The sequence below is a fragment of the Triticum urartu genome, chromosome 7 (assembly GCF_003073215.2).
Source record: "Triticum urartu cultivar G1812 chromosome 7, Tu2.1, whole genome shotgun sequence".
Lineage (NCBI taxonomy): Eukaryota > Viridiplantae > Streptophyta > Magnoliopsida > Poales > Poaceae > Triticum > Triticum urartu.
In genome coordinates this window covers 579581966-579594306 of record NC_053028.1, presented here as the reverse complement: position 1 = coordinate 579594306, position 12341 = coordinate 579581966, and the positions used below count along the sequence as shown (strand labels likewise).

Here is a 12341-nt window from a genome sequence, read left to right as displayed (position 1 = left end):
AGGAAATAATTTCTGTGGATACTACGTTTGCGAGTCCATCCGCCACACGACCTGTGAACGGGGGTACTCTGACGAACAATATGAAGTCCGTAAGCAATAATATTCACAATTTTATTTTATTACCATCATTTGTGTTGAGTTTCATTTATTCATATGTGTGTGTGTATTGACCCCCTTGTTCAAATTAGATGTTTCAGATGCGGGATGAACTCCTAGCGCCAGATCGTATGCGAGCAATTCAAGAGGAATTGGCGGCATTCTTCCTTGACCACGTGATCGTTGAAGACAGAGAATACTATGTGGACCCTGTGTTCATATATAATTAGGACATTATATTGTAAGAGATAATTATTGTATATATGTAGCCGGTAGTGTCGGATAGATATACGAGAATTTGTTGTTCGACCAATCTCTCGGAGAAGGAGAGGTGGTCGATATCACTTCTCTCTGTATGCATATGTTCATGACGATCTTCTGTTTCCTTCATTTGCTTACTAGCTAGCGTGTCTAGTCCTCTCTATATATACGTATATATATAGCATCGACCAAGCACGGACATAAGAGAGGACACTTCTCTCTATTAATTAGCTAGCTAACACAATATATGAAACACCTAAATTAAACCCCCCAAACCCCCAACCCCCCCCTTTCAAAAAAAACAAAAAACCCAGCCCCTGAAATGCTGACGCATGGATGCCTATTGGTCCCGGTTGGTGCCACCAACCGGGACCAAAGGCCCTCCTGCCTGGGCTCGGCGCATCGGCCACGTGGAGGCCCATCTGTCCCGGTTCGTGTAAGAACCGGGACTAACGGGTTAGGGCATTAGTAACGACCCTTTAGTCCCGGTTCACAAATCGGGACAAAAGGCCCTTATCAACCGGGACGAATGGGGTTTTTTCTACTAGTGCCTACTTGGGGTGCGCCCCTATAGGGCCGGCCGGCCTCCCCCATGCTCCTTTATATACGGGCGTAGGGGCACCCTAGAACTCACAAGTTTATTGTTTAGCCGTGTGCGGTGCCCCCCTCCATAGATTTCCACCTCGGTCATATCATTGTAGTGCTTAGGAAAAGCCCCGCATCGGTAACTTCATCACCGTCATCACGCCATCATGCTGACGAAACTCTCCCTCGACCTCAGCTGGATCTAGAGATTATGGGACGTCATCGAGCTGAACTGGTACAGATCATGGAGGTGTCGTACCTTTGGTGCTAGGATTGGTCGGATCGTGAAGATGTACGACTACATCAACCGCGTTGTCATAACGCTTCCGCTTTCGGTCTACGAGGGTACGTGGATAACACTCTCCCCCCTCGTTGCTATACATCACCTAGATAGATCTTGCGTGTGCGTAGGAATTTTTTTGAAATTACTGCATTCCCCAATAGTTCGAGTCAATTGGTATGGCACCGCAAAGAATTATCCTTGAGCCCATGACCAAAACTTGTCTTTGAAGCAAAAGTACCATAAAAAATGGCTAATGTGAAAGAGTTGATCAATTTATGCATAATGGGGGCGGAAGAGTTCATTGAGAGAACAACACTCCCCTATGTCCATGCCTACAACTAAACAAGATATCAAGATGAGTATGGTGTGGTGTGCGATCGAATCAATGATATTTAACTCACACTACTAGGAAATAGCTTATAAATAGACGCCTACTAGTAGCGCGCTATATTGACCCACGCTACTGCTAATTACTAGTAGCGCGCTGTATTGTCCCCTCGCTACTAGTAAATATTACTGGTAGTATATGGCAAAAATTACACGCTATTAATAATATCTCCCGTGTGCAAGACGTAATAATAGCGCATGTAGTAAAACCTGCGCTATTACTAGATGAAAAGCTATAACGCAGCTGATACATCCCACGCTACTGCTACCCCGATCCACTCCCACCCCACCGAACTCTCTTGTGAATCCCTAAAAAAACTCTCGCGAACCTCACCCCCACCCCTTGGTCGACCTCCTCTCCCCCACGATCTCTTCCCCGCCGCCGCCACCCACGCCGGCCGGTTCCAGCGAGCTCCGGCCGCGCGCAACATGCCCCCAAGCTCCACCCCTCCCCCCCCTCGTCCAGATACGTGCCTCAAGGCCTGCATCCTTGCCTGCGGCTAGGGTTTCAGGCGCCTCCCGTGTTCTTGCCGGAATCCACCACAATCGGCGATGGCGAGGCCGGCGCTTGCGGGATCCGTCACCGGCGTTGCCCAGGTAGGCCATTCCCCTCCTTCCTTGGTCGGATCCGCCCTCTCATCAAGGATGTACTGTAGCTTGCAAGTCGAACCAGCATCCCTGTTTCCATGCATGCCCCAAGGATGTACTGTAGCTTGCAAGTCAGTAACTCTAGAGACAAACCCTGTCACCGTTGCCAAGTGATACAGTTGGATGACAAAGGCTCGAGGCATTGGTTATGTAGACAAAGGCTCGAGACATTGTTATGAAGTAAAATCTTGAATATATTTTACTTTCTGTTGTTTGATTTTGCCTGCCAGGTGCAGTGGGAGGATGAAGATGAAGAGGACGAAGCGGGCGACTATGAAGAGGTATTATGGTGGAGGCAAGATGCAAGGATATGTATGTTCTTCTGAACTTTCTTTGGTACCAGAATTTCATAACGTTGTTGTTACCATGTCCATGGTGAATTGTGTTTTCTGTTTTCTTTCACAAGAATTGAGATTTTAGTTGGTTATAAGGGCCAAAAAGGATAGAAATAGGGCATGATGAATCTGAACTGTCCATCAGAGAGCTTAGCAACCAAAGTGACGCTCTTACATATGCAGTTAGAATCCCGAAAATGTAATTGAACAATCCATGGTTCCATGTTTGGCATTTATTGGATAATGGATGAACAGTTCTGAATTCTGAAGCTGCTTTATTATTCAGCTAGACTGAAAAACATTCAACTATTAATTAATTAAGCACAGCAAAGATGGTATTTTACATGTAATTAAGCTAAGTCTGGCATCAGGTGCTAGACGGAGGAGAGATTCAGTGACCCCAAGGATGGACCAAACAGCAGCAGCAGCATCACAGTAGAACAGTAGAAGCAGCAGCCGCCGCGTTGCTACCACCGCCACCGCTGCTTGGATTCCATCGAGGCCATCTGGACTCGCCTCGCTGCCGCCGCCTGTTGGCCGTCACCATCAAGGTATCCCCCAGGCCCCTTCCCAATCTCTGCTCTCTTCTCTGTTCCGGTGGTGTCTGGTCCTCCCGCTCTTGCTGGCTTGCTGCATGCTGATTATGGGTGTGCTTGTTGTGGCGTGCGTTCGTTCGTGCTCGGTGTGTCCATCTGCATACTTGTTCTGTAATTGTGTGCGTGCTTGCTAGCTACTGCTGGGCACTGGGTATTGGCCTTTGCTGTATCAACTATGATTTGCTGCTGACCTGCTGAGGTTGCGGCTAGTGCTAGGGAGTGAAATACTGACAATGTCATCTGCAGGCCAATCTTCAGTTGAGATTGGAAGCATCAATCATGTATTATTGGGTAAGCAAGCTACAAGCCAACGTCTTTACTGTTATAGGCTTTTAATGCACAAGTGTTATGTTTAGTTCAAGTTCTAATATTAGCATATGATGTATTTTGCAAGCAGTATGAGGATTCAGTAAATTGATGATCATTCAGTCATGGAGACGAGTTGATGAAAAGAGGCATGAATGCAACTTATGGGGCAGTATTTTGATCTCATCTCATGCATTCAATTATTCTTTGTCTTTATAACATGCAATTTTACTAATTATTCATATATACTTGCCGTATCGCCGTATTGCTGTTTCTGGAAATTGCCGTATCCTATATCGCCGTACCCGTATCGTCGTATCCGTGTCGCCGTATCGGTGCTACGTAGGTTGATAGCTTAGTCTTTTTGGATGGTCCTCTATCTGTATAGCATTACAAGCAACAACCACTGAGCCATGACAGTCTTTCTAGATCGTATTCTATCTACATACTCTTACAAGAAACATGCAACGAGTTATGATATATATTTCCATTCTCAAAATAACTATCTTTGATGCTTCTGAATATTTAGCTTTCAAAATGACTTTACCGAATATGTAAGATTCTATGCCTATAATTTTACTTTTTCACTCTTAATTTTTGCAATAGTATGATACTCTATGTAGTTTGTTCTTTATTAGAAGGAATTAAATTTACTGGAATAGTCTATTTTACACACACACACACACACACACACACACACACATTATTACTTAATACATCCATATGAGATTAAAAAACGTACTGGTATTTATATTTTTGATATAATATAAGTGCACCAGCTCATACTTTTCAATAAAATCACTACATTGGTTTGAAAGTAGAAACTCCTCATTTCTTTCCAATTTAAGACCGCATTAGAGAATATACATAACACATCTATTTTATTGGTGTGACAAATTTGCAAGTGCAGTAGCTTAACTGTCACTAATATATGAAATGTTGCTCTAAGTCTCTTATGTCACATGAATGAATGTTATTACAAAATTTCCTTATAAATATAGTAATAAACGGGAAGTTGTCATGTCGACTATAATGAACAATGATATTTATAATGACCAAGTGTTGTTACTGCTGATGATTACTAGTAATACAACAATAATACATCCGCAACCAAGGGTTAAATTAAAATGACCTGACAATAAAGGGTACAATGTTGGTAATAATCTGCTGTTGCTGATGCCTTCTTGCTTGCTTGCTTGCGAATGACCTGGGAATTACTCCTACTTGGTGCACAAACTTTGCTTGTTGCAATTTTCCTCAAAAGCTTGGATTCAGAATCTATAATAAGATTTGGTCATGCCTAGCACTGTATCCTTCTTAAGTTGGGTTTTCCCCAATTTCTAGGATTGGTCTGTTAGGTACTCCTTATAATTCGTATATACTATGCTGCTGCTATATGCTTTTGTTTCTGCGGTTGTTACTTAGTGCTCTATAGGTTACTATTATACTGTACTAATGCTCCAGGTTCTTTTGAGTTCCTAATAGTGGTCTTGGTTCATTGTTTAATTCCAGGATTTGTGAGTTCCTAGTAGGGAACACATGGGCATGAAGCTACGACAGTGACGAAGACGATATCGACATGGGGCTGCGGCGATGATGATGACGACGACATCGACATCGACTCAGGGCTACGGCGACGACGAAGACAATGACATCGTCATGGTGCTGCGGCGGCGGCGACGACGATGGCATCAACACCATCAACACGGCCTTGTGGAGGCGCCGACGCTGACGACATAGACGCGTGGCACATATTGTGTGTGTGTGTGTGTGGGTGTGCATGCGTGTGTGTGTGTGTGCACACGCGTGCATGCATGTGTGCTTGTGCGTGTGTTAATTATCTACATCAGATATGTATGATTGATGATTAACTGTATGCATAACATGTACGTATTGTGAAATGCATGTCATGTCTAAACTGAAATAGGTAGACTTTTATTTTTTTTAAATCCTAATTTGTTACTAGTAGCGTGGGTGTATCATAGAAGCCCGACTGCTATTCCTTTACTAGTAGCGTGGGTGTGGAATACTAGTAGCGTGGGGCACCAGCGCTACTAGTATGTCTGTTTAGCAGTAGCGTGGGGTAAAACACACGCTACTGCTAAAAAATAGATGTAGCGTCATAGCAGTAGCGTGGGAACCTACGCTACCGGTAGTCTAAAACCCACGCTACTGCTAAGGTTTTTCCTAGTAGTGTCATGCCTTAACTCGCGAAATCTTGCTTCATCCAAGGGCTTCGTGAAAATATCTGGAAGGTTATCATGAGTGTTGACATAATTGAGCTCGATCTTCCCTCGCCTAATATGATCCCGGATGAAGTGATACCGAATCTCAATATGCTTCATCTTGAAGTGTTGCACCGGGTTGAGGAAAATCTTGATGGCACTTTCATTGTCACACCAAAGAGGCACTTTGTCACAAATGACACTGTAATCCTTTAAAGTTTGCCTCATCCATAGAAGCTGTGCACAACAACTACCGGCGGCCACATACTCCGCTTAGGTGGATGAGAGAGACACACAACTTCGCTTCTAAGAAGACCAACTCACCAAAGAGAAACCAAGAAATTGGCACCCTCCGAAAGTTGACTTCCTATCCGCTTTGTCTCCCGCCCAATCAGAGTCTGAATAGCCTATAAGGTTGAAGTTTGCTCCTCTTGGGTACCATAAGCCAAAGTTTGGGGTATGAGCCAAATATCGAAAGATTCGCTTGACTGCCACAAAGAGGCTTTCCTTAGGTGCGGCTTGAAACCGTGCACAAATTCCCACACTCAACATGATATCCGGTCTAGATGCACAAAGGTAAAGCAAGGAGCCAATCATGGAGCGATATACCTTTTGATCCACTGCTTTACCATTGGGATCTATGTCAAGTTGGCATTTGACGGGCATTGGTGTGGAAGCCGGCTTGACGTCACTTAGCTTGAATCTCTTGAGCATGTCTTGAGTGTATTTGGCTTGGTTGATGAAGGTTCCTTCTCTTCTTTGCTTGATTTTGAACCCGAGAAAGAACTTCAACTCTCCCATCATGGACATCTTGAACTTTGAGGTCATGAGAGCGACAAACTCCTCATTGAAAGTTTTGTTAGGGGAACCAAAGATAATATCATCAACATATAGTTGGCAAACAAACAACTCCCCTTTGACCTTCTTGGTAAAAAGAGTGGGGTCGATTTTCCCAATTTCAAAACCACGATCTTGCAACAACTCAGTAAGGTGCTCATACCACGCACGTGGGGCTTGTTTAAGGCCATAGAGTGCCTTATCGAGTTGGTACACATGATCGGGGAAATAGGGATCCTCCAACCCGGGGGGTTGTTTGACATACACCAACTCATTAATAGGACCATTAAGAAAAGCACTCTTCACATCCATTTGTTGCAACTTAAAGTTATGATTAGAAGCATAAGCAATCAACAAACAAATGGATTCAAGGCGAGCATTGGGAGCAAAGGTTTCACCATAGTCGATACCCTCGACTTGGGAGTAGCCTTGTGCTACCAACCGTGCCTTGTTACAAACAATAATCCCATGAGCATCTTGCTTGCTATTGAATATCCACTTGGTTCCAATGACATTATGATTCCCCGTTGGCCTTGGCACCAATCTCCACACCTTGTTGTGCTCGAAGTTGTTGAGTTCTTCATGCATGACATTAAGCTAATCCGGATCCTCAAGGGCCTCACAGACCTTTTGGGGTTCAACACAAGAAACAAACGTGTGATGTTCACAAAAGTTTGCCAATTATGTACGAGTGCTTACCCACTTTCTTATAATTCCAAGTACATTCATCATGAGATGACCCTTGGTAGTGAGCTTGGAAGCAATCTTGGCGGCACGACGCTCCAATTCCTCCTCAGAAGTGAGTTGAGGAGCGGTAACTTGATCATCTTGAGCGTCGTTCTGAGCTTGTTCTTGATCTTGAGCTTGCTCTTGATCTTGAACTCGCTCGGAAGAGAGAACTTGACCTTGGGCATCACTTGGTGGTTCAACACCATCTTGAGGTTGATCTTGCCCTTGATCTTGTTCATTGGGTTGAGGGCCTTCACTTTGTTCTTCGGAAGCGTGTGGGTCTTGGGTTGGTGATGGTTCCACTTGAGTGGAACATTGTCCTTCTCCTTCGGCCACAAGGGGTTCCTCAATGGGTAGGATAAAACCAACACCCATTCTTCTTATGGCTTGGGGAGGAATTTCATCACCTACATCATAAGTACCACTTTGCTCCACATGGGAGCCGTTATTATCATCAAACTCCACGTTACACGTCTGCTCAATAAGTCCATGGGACTTATTGAGGACACGGTAAGCATGAGAGTTTGTAGCATAATAAACAAATATGCCCTCATGAGCTCTAGCCTCAAATTTAGACAAACGAACACCTTTGTTGAGAATGAAACACTTACACCCGAACACCCGGAAGTACTTGAGGTTGGGCTTGTTACCGATGAGTATGTCATATGGAGTTTTGTTCAAGCCTTTGCGGAGATAGAGCCGATTGGATGCATGACACGCGGTGTTGATGGCTTCGGCCCAAAAGTTGTATGGAGAGTTGAACTCCGCCATCATGGTCCTTGCCGCATCCATCAATGTCTGGTTCTTCCTCTCCGCCACACCATTTTGTTGAGGGGTGTAAGGTGCTGAATATTGATGGTTGATCCCCTCATCACTAAGAAACTCATCCAATGTGTAGTTCTTGAACTCGGTGCCGTTGTCACTTCTTATTGTCAAGATCTTTGCATTGTGTTGACGTTGAGCTTCATTTGCAAAGTTGATGACGGTTTGTTGGGTCTCACTCTTCCTCTTGAAGAAGTATACCCAAGTGTACCTTGAATAGTCATCCACAATCACCAAGCAATGCTTTCTACCCCCAAGACTATCAAAGGATGGATTCCAAGTGAAGGAGCTCCAAAGGCCTCTTCGAGTAGATGATAGTCATGGGAGGGTGAGATTTCTCATGTAGCTTTCCTTCAATACAAGCACTGCAAGCACGATCTTTGGCAAAAATAATATTTGTTAGTCCACGGACATGGTCCCCCTAGAGAAGACTTTGCAAAGACCTCATATTGACATGGGCTAACCGGCGATGCCAAAGCCATCCCACGTCAACTTTAGCCATTAGGCATGTCGCGGTCTTAGTGGGTCGCTCTGAAAAGTTAATCACATAGAGACCATTCTCGGCATGCCCAACAAAGGCTACTTTAAGAGTCTTGCTCCACAAGAGGGCCATGGTATTGATATCAAAGAAAGTTGCAAAACCCACGAGTGCAAGTTGACGAACGAAAAGTAAATTGTATGCAAGGGACTCAACAAGCATGACTTTCTCGATTGTGAGATCATGAGAAATGACAACCTTGCCAAGTCCCAATACCTTAGAAGACGAGGCATCACCCCACTCGACATTGGTGGCATAGATGCAATCTTGTACACGTCACCACCAAGTCCTTGCTTCCGGTCATATTATTAGTGGCTCCACTATCGAGCAACCATGATCCCCCATCGGAAGCAAACACCTACAAGAGATCAATGCTTGGTTTTAGGTACCCATTTTGTAATGGGTCCTTTGATGTTAGTAACAAGGGTCTTAGGAACCCAAATAGACCATTCAATTTAATCATAAGGAGACCAACAAATTTAGCATAAACCTGCCCATCACTAGCACGGCACAACACATAAGAAGGGTTAAAGTCGCCGGCTTTGTTGGAAGGGGTGGAATTGCCCTTCTTGACACCACCACCCTTCTCATTGTTCTTCTTCTCCTTAGAAGCACCCTCTCCCTCCTCCACAGAAGTTTGCTTGAGAGGAGGAGTTCATTTGGCCTTGTCATTCTTGTTCTTGCTATTGGGCATGGAAGCAAACCCAATTCCCTCCTTGCCCACAACTTCCTTTTGATTGCTCAAAAGGTCGTCGAGGTTCTTCTCACCTTGTATGCAAGACATGTGGCCTTTCTCAAGTTGCTCCTTCAACTTAGCATTTTCCTCCACAAGATCCACATGCTCACAACATGGGTTAGTAGCATTTGCATTACCAATTAAGACCATATGAGGAAAAGTGGCATTTTCCTTAGTTAGCTTAACTTGGAGTTGATCATGAGACTCTTTGAGGCTAGCATGAGCAACCTTCAAGGCTTTGTGAGCCTTGTCGAGTAAATCAAACTCCTCCTTGAGTCTAGCAAGATCAACCCCAAGTTTGGCCTTCTCGGAATTAAGCACACGAGATACAACAAGTGCATGATCAAGATCTTTCTTTAATTTAGCATGATCATCGTTGTGTGACTCCTCAAGAGCCAAACGATGACCATGCTATTCCTCAAGAGCATTAGAGAGATCCGATATCTCATTGGCATAGTCACGACTATGTCCCTCCATCTTAGATATGGTGTTTTCGTGAGCCTCGATCATGTCATTGGCTTCACCAAGTTGTTCCAAGAGAGCAACAAACTGCTTCTTGGATTTACCCTTGAGCTTACTCATAAAAGACTCAAATTAATTTTCATCCCCATTTGACCCCTCACTTTCATCAATGCAATCCGTCAAAGAGGAATTAGTAGTGATGGTAGTTTTGATGTTGGGGGTTACCTTGTTGGTGGCTTTGGCCATGGGGCACTTGGCGGTGATATTCTTGTTGGGTGAGTCGAAGAGGGACACCCGTGAGTTGTTGCAATGGCAACGGAGGCGGTGGCAACTGTCTTACCATCTTGATCGTCGTCATCATCCTCATTGTAGTCTTCTTGTGCCACCAACCCCTTGGGAGGAGTCTTCTTGGTGAAGTAGCTCTTGTTGGGGAAGGACTTGGCCTTGTCTTTTCGGATGAGCTTGCCACCATTATCTTCCCTGTTCTCATATGGGCACTTCGCAAAAAAGTGTCTCACATTGCCACAATTATAGCAAACTCTCACTCGTTGCTTGCCCTTCGCGCCACTTGTGTTGTTCTTGTTGAAGTTGGGCCTCATGTTCTTCTTGCTCCAAATTGCCTTGAAGCGAGAGCCATGTGCTCATGATAAGCATATTTTGTATCTTCGGGGTTGCTCTCCTCTTCTTCCTCTTCATCCTATTCTTCCACACCAGCCTTAGCCTTCAAGGCAAGGTTGGGCTTCTTTGCTCTTTGAGAACGCAACACGACATTGTTGGTGGTCTTGTTCAAGATACTCATTGCCACAAACACATACAACACTTCACTTGAGGACAAGGTGTGGAAGTCCGGCCTTTGACGGATGACGGAGGACATGGCCTTATGGTAAGGCATCATGGCTTTGAGAAACTTCCGCTTGATCCAATTGTCATTTGTATCCTTGCTCCCATGATCTCGGAGTGAGACTGAGAGAGTGGTTAATCTCCGGTAAAGCTCACGAGGTTCTTCACCTTCATTCATGGCAAATTCATCGGCTTCATCTTGCACCACTTCATAGTTGGAGCGTTGAATGCTTGCACTTCCCTTGTAAAGGGAAACAACATGGTGCCATGCTTCCTTTGCCACTGTGAAAGGTCGGAGATGCGCAATATCTTCAGGAGGGATTGCATCTTGGATGATGAAGAGAGCATTCTCATTGAATTGATGATCCGAGGCTTCTCTAGGGGTGAAGTTGCTTGAGTCATGCGTATAGAAACCTTGCTCAATGATTCTCCAAAGATTAGTATTAACATGGTGTTTACCCTACTGTTTATAGTCAAAAAAGTATTAACATGATTTAAATGACGTTTAAAGCGATAGACCCAAGTGTCAAAATCCTCATTTCTCACAATCTTAGGAGGTGAACCGGCATGATTTAAATGAGTGGAGGGAATCGGTCCTCCATAAGTAAGTGGAGGTTCCACATGGGCAAAGATGCCACTACCATTTCTACCACTAGATAAAGGAACTTTATCACTAGTAGCTTCCCCCTTGTCGAAGTTAGCATCCGTCACCTTGTTAATGGGATCAACCACTTCCAATGGTGCGGTGGACAATTTAAGACCATCAAGAAAGTTCTTAAGCATGCCTTTGACCTCGGCTGTCATGGAGGTTTTCAATGTGTCCAAGGCCACATTGAACTCCTCACGTGAGACCGAGGTTCCCCCATCGGCCGTAGACGAGGACGGAATCACACCGGGGTGCTCCTCTTCACCGTCTATGGTGTCAACCATAATCTTCGGATGGCAAAGTCCTTAATAAAGAGACAAGGCTCTGATACCAATTGAAAGGATCAATATAGTTGACTAGAGGGGGTGAATAGGCAACTAACAATTTTTTGCTTTTCTTTACCAATTTAAACTTTGCATCAAAGTAGGTTGTCTAGATATGCAATTAGGTGAGCAACCTATATGATGCAACAACAACAAGCACTCAAGCAAGCAAGAGATGTAGCACAATATAAGCTTGCACAAGTAAAGGTACGAGATAACCAAGAGTGGAGTCGGTGAAGACGAGGATGTGTTACCAAAGTTCCTTCCCTTTGAGGGGAAGTACGTCTCCGTTGGAGCGGTGTGGAGGCACAATGCTCCCCAAGAAGCCACTAGGGCCACCGTATTATCCTCACTCCCTCACACAATGCGAGTTGCCATGATTCCACTATTGGTGCCCTTGGAGGCGGCGACCGAACCTTTACAAACAAGGTTCGGGCAATCTCCACAACTTAATTGGAGGCTCCCAACGACACCACGAATCTTCACCACAATGGAATATGGCTCCACGGTGACCTCAACCGTATAGGGTGCTCAAACACCCAAGAGTAACAAGATGTGCAAGGGATTAGTGGGGGGAATCAAATTTCTCTTGGTGGAAGTGTAGATCGGGGCCTTCTCAACCAATCCCTAGAGAGTCAACAAGTTTGATTGGCTAGGGAGAGAGATCGGGCGAAAATGGAGCTTAG

The 12341-nt window shown here is 44.7% G+C and overlaps 1 long non-coding RNA gene across 1 annotated transcript; it reads left to right on the top strand.

Moving 5' to 3' along the window:
* The first annotated feature begins 1886 nt into the window (after positions 1-1886).
* On the top strand, positions 1887-5420 carry LOC125522567. The gene is made up of 5 exons (XR_007289833.1): positions 1887-2209; positions 2491-2572; positions 2967-3146; positions 3438-3482; positions 3589-5420. It is a non-coding gene; the product is annotated as an uncharacterized LOC125522567 (long non-coding RNA).
* The last annotated feature ends 6921 nt before the right edge of the window (positions 5421-12341 follow it).